Source organism: Ochotona curzoniae, unplaced genomic scaffold (genome assembly GCF_017591425.1).
Source record: "Ochotona curzoniae isolate NIBS_2020 unplaced genomic scaffold, NIBS_Ocur_1.0 scaffold_1852, whole genome shotgun sequence".
Classification (NCBI taxonomy): Eukaryota; Metazoa; Chordata; class Mammalia; order Lagomorpha; family Ochotonidae; genus Ochotona; species Ochotona curzoniae.
In genome coordinates, this window is record NW_024467087.1 from 7,503,833 (window position 1) to 7,518,231 (window position 14,399).

Below are 14,399 nucleotides of genomic sequence, written 5' to 3' on the forward strand. Positions count from 1 at the left end.
TGATCTCAAGCCAGGATCCCGGAGCTTCTTCCAGGTCTCCCATATCGGTGCAGGGTCTGAAGGCTTTGAGCCATTCTCGACTGCCTTACCAGGCCACAGGCAGGGAGCTGGATGGGAAGCAGGGCCAATAGGATTAGAACCAGCAACCACATGGGATCCTGGGAATGCAAAGCATGGACTTCAGCCAATAGGCTACTGCGCCAGGCCCTAAATATGTATTTTAAACATATATAAAACATACTATGAATTTATGTATCATCCTTACAAAGGGACCATGCTAATCTTCTGTATATATCTGTAATTTTAATATATGAGCTGAAGTGACCACAATTCCCCCCTCAATTACACCTCTTGACAAAATACAGCACTTGCATCACTTTATAAAATCCCTAGCATTAGTTCCTTCAGTTGACTTCATGCAACAGATGTTTGGCAACATTTACCTATTCCTCTGCTATTTTTTTTTGCTTTTTTTTTTTTTTTTAGTTCGGGCATGTTACTAGTACCTATTGTAAAAATTTTCAATTTTTGCACATTTCGAGATATTAATTATGTAGAAAATGGCTTTTCTGCCCACGTTTCCTTCATGCAATGGAGAAAGGGGCCAGAGCAGAATTAGAATGGCTGTGTTTGCTTAAGAAATTAGGCAAGGGGCCCGGTGCGGTGGCGCAAGTGGTTAAGGTCCTCGCCTTGCACGCCCGGGATCCCATATGGGCGCTGGTTCTAATCCCGGCGGCCCTGCTTCCCTTCCAGCTCCCTGCCTGTGGCCTGGGAAAGCAGTCGAGGACGGCCCAAAGCTTTGGGACCCTGCACCCGCGTGGGAGACCCAGAAGAGTCTCCTGGCTTCAGATCGGCATAGTATTGGCCGTTGTGCTCACTTGGGGAGTGAATCATCGGACGGAAGATCTTCCTCTCTGTCTCTCCTCTCTGTATATCCGCCTTTCCAATAAAAATATAATAAAAATAAATCTTTAAAAAAAAAGAAATTAGGCAAGCATATCGTGCAAAAATGACATAAATCAATAAGGTCTGGCTTTTGTGAGGTGTTTTAAGTTGCTTTTTAAAGATAACTTTGAAAAAAAAACCCAAAAATACATTACTATTAGGAATATTTCTTTCGTTCTCCTAGTATGATTTGGATATATCTCTGATTGGTTATTTAATAATCCAATAAGCAGTAGTTGAAGGAATCCTATGTGTAAGCTGTCCCTCCCCCACCTCAAATATCAAAAATCAGGTATACGCAGAGAATTAAGATGTGGCCTTCCCCCCAAGCAATGTGATGTAAAGAACATTTATAGATGAAAAGTAACTCTAATATGAAGGAATGTTGCCAGATGCTATAGTAGATTTGTATTGCTCATAGAGAGTTGGAAAATTCTGGTTGACTTTGGCAGGTGGAAGTTTTAGCATTTAAGTAAAGTCTTATCATTAGACTATGGCTTCTTTGCAACCCCTGTTGGAAGGGTGATGAGATAGCATTCAGTAGTGACAACATAATTTGGCTTTGGGAATAAAGGGAGACCTGAAATAATAGAAAGTGGAACACCCCACTTCTGACCCAACTACATAAACTGCAACTCCATCCTGACTATTGTAGTTTTTGAGGTACCAACTACATGTCCCTTTGTCCCTTTGAGCTACAGATTCTGATATTTAAAAAATAGTTGAGGTCCTGGCACGGTAGCCTAGTGGCTAAAGTCCTCGCCTTGCATTCCCAGGATCCCATGTGGGTGCTGGTTCTAATCCCGGAGGCCACGCTTACCATCCCTGCTCTCTGCTTGTGGCCTGGGAGAGCAGTGGAGGACAGCCCAGGGTGTACCGATGTGGGGGACCCGGAAGAGGCTCCTGGCTCCTGGCTTTGGATTAGCATAGCTCCAGCCATTGTGGCTGCTTGGGGAATAAATCATTGGACAGAAGATCTTCCTCTCTGTCTATATAACTGACTTTCCATTATAAATAAAAATAAATCTTTAAAGAAAATACTTGAAAATCACAGGATAAAAAATTATTTTATGGGGCCCTTCCAACACTAACCTTGTTTCTATGAATTACAGAAGAAATGAAACATAACCACAAAAGAAAGGAATCTTATTTCATCAAACTTATCAACAGAAGCAGTGAACAGAGAAAATGAACATTTATTGAGTAAACACACACTATCCGCCTGGAATCCTGACATGCATCATTCCTGTTCTCAGATAGTATCGGGATGCCCCCAAAAGTTCATTAAATAATTGCATTAAAATACACATTTTCCATGAACTGTTTGTAGCCATTCATAGTATTATTATCATTTTCTAGGCAAGAAAACTAAGATTAGAAGGATTAGATAACATACCCAGAGGCATATAGCTAATAAAATTGAAGAGCCAAGATGCAAGTACAAGAAGTATGAAGCCAAGGGTCTAATTCCTATCACCATTGCATGCCTGTCTGAGCATGGCAGAGCTCATACATTCACAGGCGGACTAGCCCCTGCAACACGGTCACTCCAAAAACACACACCTATGCCCATCACGCTATCACAGCCATTTCTGGAAGAAGTACTTGTTTTAGACTCATCTCTAGATTGGAAGCACTTTTCTCTGAATGTTTTTAATTTTGACAGATTCTTGCCATCAGAGTTTGGTGATTTTTTTTTTTTTTGACAAAAGCCAAAAGTCACCAGAAGTCAGGACTTACGAAGAAGGATATAAGCAAAGTAGGTAATGCTAAGACAGTCAATAGAATGGTGTGAATGAAGAATGAGATGAGTGTTTTCATTCAGCGTATGAGTCAGCACTGAAGCAGTATGCTAAGGACAATCGCACATCTGAGGGTGGACAAACCTTTCGACTACAGAAGATCTTATGTGCATAATTTTAAAAAGTCACCATGATATGCCGGAAAGACCTGGTTTCACCTCTCAACAACTGAATGGACACGGTCTAGTCCCTTACAGTTTCTGAACACGAATCTTCTAATCTGTATATATATATAAACAGTCAAACCAGCATGGGGGCAGAGTGGTTAGGGGTCAGAAGAGAGCAACAACAACAATAAAAATAATAGAACAACCAGGACCACACCTGATCTTAAAAGGGGTCTCCAAAAAACAAGCAATTATTGGTTTTGAGCTATTTATTAACCATTCTTTGCAGATTGAGGAACTCGGGATTTTTTAATGCAAACCAGACATGCTTTGGCACTTTCTCCCAAGCGCCATAGCTAGGTAGTTTATTCTAATACAATGTGGCACATGTAGGCACGGATAGATGAAATGAGGGCATTTTAAAAACAAATCAAGCTCCCAGAAAACATTTCTTGAGAATGCAATCTACCACCACTGTATTTAGCTCATTCAGATTGCTAATAAATACTCTTCTAGTATCTTGGCAAGCATGGTTTTAAGAGAAATTTTCTGACCACAATAACTGCATGTCTTTCATAGCAATTGTCTTTCAAAAAAAAAAAAAACTAACAAGTTTCCCTGTTGGTAAGAAAGCAGGTGAGCTGAGAAAGAAATGTAAAGCTTTGTACATGCAGCTTGTTTTCCATGACAGGGGAGGTCTGCTTTTGAAAGCAAGCAAAGTGTTCATTTATTAGGAAAAACCAGTTCTTTGGGCTCCTGCTAAGTGTTTTGGGGCTCAGCAATTACCCCAAACTCAGATTATAGATTCAAACCTGCTTCCTACCCACACACGCCCCCACCTCTCTGAAAAACAGGAAATCTTACTGTGTCTGCATGATGCCTTCATCCCTGCAGTCTTGCTGTGAGTTGGGCCGAATATTATGTGAAACAAGTCACAAAAGAGAAAAGCTGAAGGCAGGTGCAGGAACAAGACGCTGTGCTCCTTGGAGAGGGCCTTAGGTAAGTAGCTACAAGAGTTGTACATGCCAATCAAAGTCGGGCAAGGGTCAAGCTCCCTTTTGTGCATAAACAAAGACTAATTGCATGTTCATAGCTGTAGAGTCTTCGGGCACTAATTCGAGAGAGGAACTATAAAAACCTTGGACTCCCGCCTCCCAACAGCAGCCAAGGCAAAGCAGAGGGCTCAAGGAGCCCAGTGGCTGTGAACCAGCTGGGCCTCTCCCTGCTTTCTCCACAGCAACCAGGGGCTCCCACGTGGCTGCCATTTCAGAAATGAAAATAAGCCATTTTGTGAAAACTGAAAGGATAGCTGTGTGTACACAACTCCAAACCAATGAGCAGCAATGGAAAATGCTCTGAGCCACTTAGCTTCCTTTGAAGCACAATGGCCAATACCGTTGGCCTTGCTTTTTCAATAAATCGACCAAATTAGCTGGTTCTTTTGACATCTTGTAGACATGACTGGTCAGTGCAAGTTGTCCTTTTTTCTTACATTTGAAAACAAAGGCTTGTTAAGGTGATTTGGTCCATTTTGTAGGGAACCATTTTGAATCAAGTTACCATAAGACCTAGCAACTGGAGCAGCTGGCTTTTGAATTTATTATTAGCCATAGCTTACATTTGCAGAATACTTTCTCATTTCCAAAAAACACTTTCATTTATCCATCTCCAAGCCATTTATTGATGCTTCTGCTATAGGCAGGGGACTATGCTTGGCTCTATGCAGAAAGTAAATACATGTGTTAGCTAGATAAGAATCTTGCTCATTAAGCAGGGTAGACCTGATTATGTCTATTCCACAAGCAAAGACACTCAAAATCAAAGCAGTAGGGTAACTTGCAGCAACCACACAACTCCTTAGTAACAAGGGCAGGAAGAAATTCAGTTTTCCCACCCTACACTATATGCCTACTTGGTACTCAGAAATAAGCCCATGGCATCACACTGCATTCAGGTAGGGCTTAGTCAGGAGCCCTTCAGTGCAGGGCGTGAGCAGGGTAGAGTACTGAAGTCTCCAAATCTGCACTATTTAAATAATAATAATAATAATAATAATAATAATAAACAAGAAACCAACCCTCCTTCGCTGCACTCCCATATATAAAGAAGAGGAAAGCGTTGCTACTCTCCCTGAAATAAGGATGGCAACACTGCAGTGTGGATCCTACTTGGTCCGCTTACAAGCTGTGTGACCTGGAAGGAAGTGCTTCATCTCTGCACATTATGCTTCGCATTTGCAAAAGGACAGCACTGAACTCAATAAAATTTATTAGTTCAACACTTGGCTGATTCTTGCCAACCCAGCAAGAACTTGTGAAATACAAATTTGGGGCTTTATGAATTATAGATCTCCGGGGAGAAGGCCCAAAAAATCTGAACAGTAACAATCTCCACAGAAGACTCACTTTGGAGGAAAGATGGGAAATCCAGCATGTGGTTACTTTTCCTGACTGGGTTGGCCCCTGAGATGGTTTGAAAAAGCTGCTCATTGTTTTGCCATTCATGTGTTCCATATTCTGAGCCATTATCTCTGTGTTGATTTCTGTATAGACTCTGGAATCACAGACATGGCTAACATACAGTTCTCATCCTTAAGAATCTTGGAATTCATTTAGACAGGCATATAAAGAAATCACTACAGCAAAAGTGGTAGGCACTTTAACAGACACAAGAAGAGAGCTATGGAAACACAGGGAAGAAAGTCTGCAAGAATGAAGCGGTATGGCCAGACATACTGGCTAAATAATGAAGATGTGAGGAAAGAGAGGCTGTTTCCCACGACAAATCATGGCAAAGTGGTTGAAATTTGTCCTGCAGGCAGTGGGGGTCCATTGAAGAGTTTTGGCAAGGCAACAGAATGACCCAGCTGATATTTGAAAAATATTCTTCTCTTGGGTGGATAAAGAATGAACTAAAAGGAACCAGGGTGATATCAATGGAGAGAGAGATGATGTGCTAGGCAAGTGAGTCCTGAGTCAGTGTATTGCTAGTTTGCCACTATAGCCCCTGCAGGAGCACAGGAAGAGCTGGTTAAATGAAAAAGGGTAAGTCAAGCACTGGTATGAGCTTATCGCTCTCACAGATTGTCTTCATTAATTTCTTCAAGCATCTCATAAGGTAAGACTATAGCTGAAGAACCCAAGGCCTAGAGAAGCTAAGAAACTTGTCCATGCCACAGAGTTAGAAATTGGTACAGGTGAATTTTGAACCCAAGTATCTGACTGTGAAAGCAATGCTATTAAAAATTCCACTCTGCTGGCTCCTTAATGGAAAGCAGAATAGGCAGGGCTTGAGGACTACTTGTGAAGGATGATGAAGAGTAAAGAATCAGGGATGGCACTCTGATTACAGGAGTAGAGTTCTACGTATGCTGTGGATGGAGTACATACATGTATTTTCATGATGAGGTGGAATGCAAGACTAAATATTGTAGGCCACTGAGAATTTGAAAAGTGTAGAATTTAGGATGAAATAAAACAATGCAGGACAGCATGAAAGCAGCCCATTTAGTATTTACAGCCAAGTAAAGTGAGTGCTGGGTGGCTCACCAGCCTCAGGATTTTGTTCTAGGTATATTTAGTCCTCAAGAATGGTAACATTACAGAGGCAGAAGTTAATAATAGTCTCACAGATTTGAAAATGTTCACAATTAAGACCAGTGGAAGAAACCCATGGGGCTAGGATCAAAAATACATTTTTGACTAACAAGCATGTTACATGTAATTTTCTTTCTATTTTATTTTAATATTTATTTATTTTGAAAGTCAGGGTTGGGAGATAGAGGCAGGGAGGGAGGGAGGGAGACAGACAGAGATAGAAACCTTTCATCCACAGTTCACTTCCCAGATGACTGCAATGGCCATTGCTGGGTTGGGAGTCAGGTGCTTCATTTGGGCCTCCCACATGGGTGACAGGGGTCCAGATGCTTTGGCCAGCTTTTACTGCCCTTCTCAGACCACTACTAAGGAGTTGCATCAGAAGTGAAGCAGCTGGGCCCAGAAGTGGCTTTATTGGCTATGCCACATCAGCCAAATGCAATTTCCTTAAGACTCAATAACTTCATCTACCATGTCACACTAGTACTTTTATGTTATGGTATGTTCCCTGCGGTATTAATCCTATGTGACTATAATACAAATGGTGTGTGTGTTCTTTGGGGATCCCTCCAACTGAACTGCTGATCTCAGAATCCCAACCATGAAGAAAATATATCAGCCAGTGGATACCAAAGAGATTTCATCATGCCTGGGACAGCAAGATTGGCAGCATTTCAGAACTGTTGAACTACCAAAACTGCTGGAGCAGGACCCTCAGAGCATACCTCACATCGGGGACCTGGGATGGGAGAGAGGCTGGGTGGTGCTTCTCCCTTTGTCTCTCCCCTTCTCCCAGATACAAAAAAATATGTATATATATTAGTGTGGAAACAATGGTCTTACCCACTTTCCTGTAGCCCTTGACCCTTTGTGTCCTAATCAACTATGTAAAGATTATCAAAATAAAAAAACACAAACAAAATAACTAACAAATGGTGTGTGTGTGTTGTGGAGTGTGGAGGGAATAAACAAATCACATTTCTTAGGTCAAAGTGAATGAACTTATTACTCATTGTTACTTATTTAGAATTGTAAACAAGTTTCTTAGCTTCACCTTGGCTTGGGGAAACAAATTCCTCCCCATAAATATCTTCCATCCTCTGTTCATTTCCAAAATGGCCATATCATTCAGGCCTGGGCAAGGTGAAAGCCAAGAGCCAGAATTCATCTAGGACTCCCACTTGGGTGCAAGGGCCAAAAGACTTGGACCATGCTCTGTTGCTTTCCCAGGCACATTAAGCAGGTAACAGGAATGGAGATAGAGTACCTGGGACACTGGTGCTGCAGGCAGCAATTTAGCCATTATGTCAGATGCTGTCCCCATTCTGGTTTCTCATGTGGGTGACACAGACTGAACTACTTGAGCAACCATCCACTGCCTTCCAGGCACATCAGCAGGAAGCCAGATTGAAAGTGGAGTTGGCTTGACCTCAGGTACTCCAATATATAATGCAGCACATCCTAAGGGGTAGCTTAGCTCACTACACCACAACACCCAACCCAGAGCTGTTGTTCCTCAAGTTTAGTGTGCAGCAGTATCGCTTGGAAAGCTTCTTAAACCAGAGTGTTGGGCTTCACCTCCCAAAGTTTGATTCAGTAGGTTTGGGATGAGGTTTGAGGACTGACTGGCATTTCTATTAAGTTTCCAGGAGACAATGATGATGATGACAACAACAACAATGATGACAATGATCCAAGGACCAGTGTTTGAGAAACACTGGACTAGCTATAGAAATTACCAAGCTTTATACTCTTAACAAGTACAAGTGAAGTTCTAGACACTTCATTTTGGCAAGTCCCATTCTAGGCTGTTGCAGGCATTTGGTGAATGAAATAGTGCATGGGAGATTTCACTATATTTTAAATAAATTACTTTTTAAAATATAAATAAAGATTAGCTGTAACATGGAGAATTGAACCATATCAACAAATGTTACATATTATGTCATACTAAAATTCACTCTTCTGTCTTCTTGTATTTTGAATTAATCCATGATATATAAATGATGTTAAAACATAACTGATCATATAAAAATGTTGATTTATGAGTTGTGAAAATCATCCAAATATTTATACTTTTAATTATACAAATTTTCAACAACTACATTTATTAATATCATTCTCCTCAGAAAATTACTTAAATAGCAAGAAATTGTCACACTCACAGTACTAAAAATAAATTTTCCAAAATTCTAATTTTTGCTTAAAAGGCTAAATTCCATCATTGGCAGTAAATATACTGTCAGATGTTTTCCTCAAAGTGACAGACTCATTTTGCTCATTAAGAAAAAGCCTGTCAAACACCCAAGTCTGAATTACTAGTTTGTCATTCTTTTTAAAAAAGATTTTATTTTTATTTTTTATTGCAAAGTCAGATACACAGACAGGAAGAGAGACAGAGAGGAAGATCTTCCACCCAATGAATCACTTCCCAAGTGACCGCAACAGCCGGTGCTACGCTGATCTGAAGCCAGGAGCCAGGGGCTTCTTCCGGGTCTCCCACGCGGGTGCAGAGTTCCAAGACTTTGGGCCATCCTCGACTGCTTTCCCAGGCCACAAGCAGGGAGCTGGATGGGAGGCGGGGCTGCCGGGATTAGAACTGAGGCCATATGGGATCCCGGTGTGTGCAGGGCGAGGACTTTAGCCACTAGGCCACCACACTGGGCCCATCAATCATTCTTTTAAGTCAAATAGTCTTCCATGGAGATTTTTGAAAAGTGAATAGTTCAACTAGTTCAACATTCATTTCAAACAGCAGTATAAGTGCTTTTTTTCCCCTCAAGACAACCACCATACTTCAGTATGCAGCAAAAGCGATTTATGCATATAAGTAATAAAGGTAGAGGTTTAATAGAAATATTATTTTTTTTTTTACTGTTTCATTAAGGACATTCTTAAAAGATAATGGCATCTTTTTTCTGTGAGTGCTTGATGATTAAGAGAAAAATGTGAGTATAGCTTGGTGTCATTGCTTTGATTCAAGTCTAACAAGCCAGAAGCTTCACCCACCATCGCTTTTGCATCTTCGACACAAATGTCAACACAGTGGAAAAGGCAAATAACATATTATTACTAGTACAAAGATAGCTTTGGTTGCACAAAACCCCAAGAAGACTCTTGGCAATCCTCAGGGTTTGTGGATCATGTTGGCAAAGCTGCTAGGTAAAAGCACCATGAGACCAATGTTTTTATTTTGTTTACTTTCTCAAATGCATTTATTAAATCCCTGATGTGTTCCAGGCCACCCACAATTTAGTCATACTTGCCACCACTAGAGTCTGCTACTCAGATGTTGATTAGACCTGAAACAGAATTCTGCCTCCAAACTTGCAAAGGAGGTCCATGGCACAACACAGTGCAGTATCAAGTCCTTTTGCACCGACCCAAAGATCACATGCCGTTTACTCGGGATTGGGCATCTAGCCCTGGAACAACCCACAATGCTATTGACTTGATGACTCCTAGAAATCTGAGTGGAGTAAAGCCATAGCAATGACATTCCACTTGGCCCATACTTTGATAAATTAAGTCTATGTTCTTTACATATACCATATACTTGAGTAGGTATACTATATGCATTGTGTATGCTATTAGACTATATAGATGATAGTCTATATACTTCTAATTCTCAAAAAAGGGAATATTTTATAGCAACTATAAAAGTCAGTTACTGCATAGTATTAACGTTATTTCTTTTAAAATGGCACTAAGTAAGCATCCCTATGTAAGTATTGTCAATAAAATACCTGTGTCCTTGACATCAATCTAAGGACAAGTTCATGTCAGTCTCACTCTTCTGGAGGCATATTTGACATATAACACTTACTCATATTAATTATTGGTTGCTAAGATGAAGGATGTAGCAGAAAACAAAGAGTTAAAAATGAATTTTTTTATTAATACAGTAAAAACCTTAAAAATCCAACATAGGAGAAATTATAGCCAGTCCTCATCATAAGAAGCACACACCTAGGGCCCGGTGCAGTAGCCTAGTGGCTAAAGTTCTCACCTTGCATGTGACAGGATCCCATATGGGCGCCTGTTCTAATCCCAGTGGCCCTGCTTCCCATCCAGCTCCCTGCTTGTGGCTTGAGAAAGCAGTCGAGGACGGCCCAACGTCTTGGGACCCTGCAACTGCGAGGGAGACCCAGAAGAGTCTCCTGGCTCCTGGCTTCAGATTGGTGCAGCTCTGGCCGTTGTGGCCACTTGGGGAGTGAATCATTGGACAGAGAATTTTCTTCTCTGTCTCTCCTCCTCTCTGTATATCTGACGTTTCAATAAAAATAAATAACTCCTTTTTAGAAAGTACAGCCCTAGAGTCATCTTCTGAAGACTTGATGACAGTCATTCTACACTTACTTCTACACTACAATGATTTTTGTGAAGATTTTCCCCTCCTTTCTTCCCTTTCTCCCTCTCCACCTCATGCAGCTTCACACAGTGAAGTAGTAATTAAACATAGTGTATTGTTTCCCTTTCAACAAAGGCTAGTTTTTTCCTATTAGTGCACATGCAAAGTACATGTTTCATCTTATTCAAGCTCTCCTTATTGATATTTAGTGTTTCTTTAGAACAAGTGGAAAATATTTGGGTACAAATTAAGGAAATGCTATTTACTCCCTGGAGCAATGCTCCATGGTCCATTTGTTCTAGAGTAGAATAAATGCTGAAAGTTGCCAGGTACTATCTAATGTTTGTTTGCAATCATCACCTGCTTCTTCCCATGCAAATATAATCTGTGTTTAAAAATTTTAGAGCCAAGCTAAGAATGTTCACACTCTTTGCAGTAAAATATGGCCTACCATGTCTCTCTAAGGAACCATTCACAAATATGCTCTTGTTGTCTAAAATTTGCTCTGCTGAGTGTAATGATTCAGTGGTTCAGAAGGTTAATTCCTGGAGATAGTGTTGTCTTTGGCTTGAACAGATGTTGGTAGTGCTTTAATGTGGTTATCAAACTAGGCTGCCCTTCATTCTTTGCTCCCGGGGGCCCAGGGCATTGTTGCACAAGGCATTCCAGCCTCCCTCTATGGAGATCCAGCAGAGCTGAACATACTACAGCATGATTCCTGCCAGCCCAGGCTCCTCTGGGGTCACTGCGGATACCAACCAACAGCATACAGCACAGAAACTGATAATGACAAACTTGCTCTATAAAAGATCTGTAAATATTTGCAAACACATAAAGATTTGGAAAGCCTATGAATGGTCTGATTCAATAATCTGTAAAGCCACTTACTCATGAGATGTTCAAATCCCCCAGAAGCTCCAAGGCCTGGCCCCTTGATGGCTTACACTGCTGCATCGTATCTTCTTGGCCATATCCATTTCCAAAATGTCTGTAACAATTATTTATATAGTCAGTAGGTTCTCATCTACCAAATGGAATCAACTTTGGGTAAGAGTCCAACAATAACACAAGTTCAATTTTGTTGATATTCATGAAATTTACTGCAACCAGCTGAGTAGAACAGTCTATCCCCTAGCCTACAAGACACTACTTTCACCAAATCATGATTTTCTATTTTTCTGGAAAATTGCTATCAGTTTAATGCCACTGAAACAATGGCATCCAAACAGCACACTGTTATTTCAAAATCAACATGTTGACAACTTACTACATGCCTAAGCACCACAGGGAATAAGAGATACAAGAATGCCCTGGTCTTATGGAACTCTAATTTCTAAGAGTCCAGGATTACATATTTGCCACAATTTGAAAGTAATCAGTACCTGAAAGAAGATGGCTTAGTGTCAAAATATGTTTGAATTCTCTGAGCTCTCCATCAGCACGCTGCCATCAGAAACACCCATGATATCCATAAAACCCTTTATCAATATGAACTGATAATTCACTTCTGCACAGTACATATTATGAATAAGGCAAAGCAAGATTTTTTTAATTGAAGGAATTTCAACATTCAATATCTGCTTTCATTTTGGATACATTTGAATACATTCTGGAATAGAGGAGAACCTCAGGCACACCCTACATAGATACAGGGACCTCAGCAAATTAGCTTAGGGAACAAGTCTCATTCCTCCCCTAAGCCTTGTCTTGCTGCCTTGTAAACTGAACAAAATAATACTGCTGAAACATAAACGATTTTTCTTTAAGATTTATTTATTTTTATTAGAAAGTCAGATACACAGACAGGAGGAGAAACAGAGAGGAAGATCTTCCATCCGATGATTCACTCCCCAAGTAGCCACAACAGCTGGAGCTGAGCCGATCTGAAGCCAGGAGTCCAGGGGCCTCTTCTGGGTCTCCCTTGCAGTTGCAGGGTCCAAAGGCTTTGGGCTGTCCTCGACTGCTTTCCCAGGCCACAGTCAGGGAGCTGGATGGAAAGCGGGGCTGCTGGGATTAGAACCAGCACCCACATGTGATCCTGTCACATGCAAGGTGAGGATTTTAGCCGCTACCCTACCATGCTGAGCCCAAAAGGTTCTTTTATCAAACACATGATATATAACTAAACAGATATGTTAAATAAAAGAATAAATGTCTCCAAAGAAAACAAAGATGGTCACGGTATTCCCATTTTGAAAGTAAAAAGAATGGTTAGCATGCTATCTGATTTCATTCCAATCTGACACCCTTAGCTTCTACATTTTGAGAGAAAGACGTTCTCACAGGACTGCTGTGGTCTCTTAAACACAGTTCAAAAAAATCTTAGGGGTTCCTTTCATCTAATAGCATTACTAAAATATCATATGCAACTCATCCATTTATAGTGTATACAATTCAGCAGTTTTCAAGATATTCAGTTAAGTGCAACCGGCACTACAGTCCATTTGAGAATATTTTGAATCACTTTTAAAATAAAGAACTCCTGTAAACTTTAGTTATCAGTCCCCTATTCCACCATCTTCCTGCACTCACTCTAATCTCTTTCAGCTTTACTGAAGTGTAACTGACAAGCAGAAATTGAATGTGTTTTATGATGTTTATACATACACACAAACAAGACACTATAAACTCTGAATAACATGACTGTTATTTCAGATCTACTCTCTCCCTCTCTTCCCCTCACTCTATAACTCTACCTTCAAAATAAGTTAATCTTTGTTAATGATTTATTTTTATTTGAAAGATAGTGTTACAGAGAAGAGAGACAGAAAGATAGCGATCTTCATCTGCTGCTTCACTCCCATCATGTCCACAAACTGGCCAGAGCTGAACTGGTCTGAAGCCAGCAGCCCCTGAATCTATTTTTTTTATCCATTTTAATTTTTTTTAATTCTTTCTTTTTCATGATACAGTTGCGTAGACTCATGGATTTCCCCTCCTGAGTCTACTTTCAATTAAATGTTGTGGATGGTGTGAGATCAAAGTCAGATTGCATTATTCTGCATCTTCAGCTTTGCCAATACTATCTAATGAAGTATCTTTTCACATTATTTCTTCGTGGCACCTTTAAATGAAGGTCAGCTGACTGTAAATGCAAGTATCTACTCTGAGCTCTCTACTTTTGGTCTAATATGTTACTGGCTTTCCTACCAATACCAAGCCCTTTGAAGTCAGGAACTGTGATGCCTCCAGTTTTGTTCCTCTTTCTTAAGACTTATTTGTGGTGACTGCGCTGTGGTCTAACAGGTTCAAGTGCTGTCTGTGATGTAGGCATTATCTATGGGTACCAGTTCAAGTCTCAGATGCTCCACTTCCAATCCAGCTCCTGCTTAAAGTGCCTGGGAAAGCCATAGATGATGAGCCACGTCTTTGGGCCCCTACAACCATGTGGCAGACCTGAACAAAGCTCCTCTTTGGCTTGGCCAAGCTCTGGTCATTACAGCCATTTGAGGAGTGAACAAGTAGATGGATGGAAGATTCCTCTCTCTCTCCCTCTCTATTGTGATTCCCTGAGTTTTATAATTGATTTTTCTTTTTCTGTTAATAAGAACATTGAGATTTTGACAGGTACTACATAGGTTCTATAAATTTCTTGAGA

General features: G+C 40.6%; 1 non-coding gene across 1 annotated transcript; it reads right to left on the reverse strand.

Annotated features, from left to right (window-relative positions):
- Nucleotides 1–222: 222 nt before the first annotated feature.
- LOC121169579 lies at nt 223–328 on the reverse strand. The gene has a single exon (XR_005885879.1). It is a non-coding gene; the product is annotated as a U6 spliceosomal RNA (small nuclear RNA).
- Between the last annotated feature and the right edge of the window lie 14,071 nt (nt 329–14,399).